The sequence below is a fragment of the Emydura macquarii genome, unplaced genomic scaffold, assembly GCF_026122565.2.
Source record: "Emydura macquarii macquarii isolate MOO-44397 ecotype Brisbane River unplaced genomic scaffold, CSIRO-AGI_Emac_v2 contig_306, whole genome shotgun sequence".
NCBI lineage: Eukaryota > Metazoa > Chordata > Testudines > Chelidae > Emydura > Emydura macquarii.
In genome coordinates this window covers 14,613,813-14,615,637 of record NW_027130443.1, presented here as the reverse complement: position 1 = coordinate 14,615,637, position 1,825 = coordinate 14,613,813, and positions in this window count along the sequence as shown.

The window sequence follows — 1,825 nt, the reverse complement described above, 5'->3', positions numbered from 1 at the left end:
AACCAGTAAACATTTAGTTGAAAAAATTAATTGGTTCTAATTTGTTTTTCAGCTCGATTGGTGCTTGAGGTTATGCTACTGTGTTTTCAAAATAAAAAACGAGGACTTTGTGCGGTGCCGCTCTTTAGGGTTGTAAAATAGTGATACAAAAGTATGTTGTTAGTTTTAAATGTGTGCTGCCGGTGGTGTTGCCAGCCTCTGAACCAGCAGTGACGTGTATTTCTCAGTGTGGAGGATCTTTTCTGATAACTTGGGGTTCTGGATAAGTTTACCACAAAATACGGAGTAACTGGTGTTAACGTTCACAACAGGCAAGAGAACAGCTTTCAGTAGTGTCTGTGCTCCTGACTTTTCACTGCAAACACCAGTCATGATATTGCTGGACCATTCCTAACCAATACAGAACAAATTCCTCTCCGTGCAGTGACGGGGCTTGAATAAATACAGTGTCGTTGATTAAACACAAAACAAATGTTGACTAATGAAATAGGGGGAAAAAAGGATGATTTTGGTGCTTGGGACACTGACGCAGCCTATGGAAAAACTGGCTTGAGAGCAATTTAGACTTCAGTGAGACACCAGAGTAGGGTGTGTGAGTTGTGTTCGCGGTGACATGCCACTGTACCCCCAGACCTCCACCCCCACACATGGACCACTTGCCTTCCCTGACAAATACCCCCAGGGACCCTGCCTCCTCAACCTCCCAGGGATCCCCTCCACCATGGATAGTGTCCCCCAACCCACATATACCCCCGTACGCCACTGTACTCCCCAGACCTCCACCCCCACGCATGGACTAACTCGCCTTCCCTGGCAATGCCCCCCAGAGACGCTCCCTCCATGCTGGATAGCGTTCCCCCCCCCCCACACCCTCCTGCAACCCTCAAGCCGCACACCTCCAGCTCCTCCCACGGGCCACAGCTCATCCTCGATCAGCCCCCATTCCCCCCCCCACTGCGTGTCATCCCCGGATGCTGTATTACTGTGCTTTTTGAACCTTGACTATTGCTTTATTGTTTTGTGCTTAAACATTTCCTAATAAAACGTTTTAATCTGGTAAACCCCAGGGAGCAGGGCTCGTGCCACCTTTGTCGGCCATAGAAGGCCCAGCACATTGAGTGTTGCTAAATGAGTATCTTTCCTCCTCCTCCACCATCTAGCTCTTATGAGCCTGGGAATACGGTGACAAAGATTTAGCTCAAGTATGCTGTGCTGCAGGAGAACAGTTGTGGCTCTTTGTGAAACCAGTGTGGTATTTGCTTTGTGCATGCTGAATATCTCGCATGCAGCTCCCCATTAAAGGGGCAGTCCTTAAATGCTGCTTTAAACAAAATTCCTTGGGATTGATTTTGTTTTTTCCGAAGATTAAGTCAAATCAACTCCCTGTATCAACATCTAATTCTCTCCTGAGCGGGCTGCACAGTTTACTTCGCTGGACTTGTGGCTGTTTGCCCAGTAGATAATCCTTTTCGGCACTACAGCTTGTTTTCAAGTTAGCGACTCTTTCCAATAACTATCTGGCATCAATCTGTTCTTTCCCCTCCAGCATCTACTGGGCCTCAACATAATATTCACTTCTGCCCTCCTTTTGGCTTGGAGCTAAGGAAGGAAAAACATGTTATATGTTAGGAAAAAGTCTTTAACGGCAGAAGTAATTAGGTGGTGGGACGGAGGGAGGCAGTTCTAGCACTATCAGTGCAAAAACACAAGAGCCGGCTAGATCCGGTGTTGGTGGGGATGTGAGGCCGGCAGAAGCCCTGCAAAGTGCAAGGAGATCAGACTGGATCATCCAGGCTGGTATTTTCTGGCCTGGCTATCTCTTGGG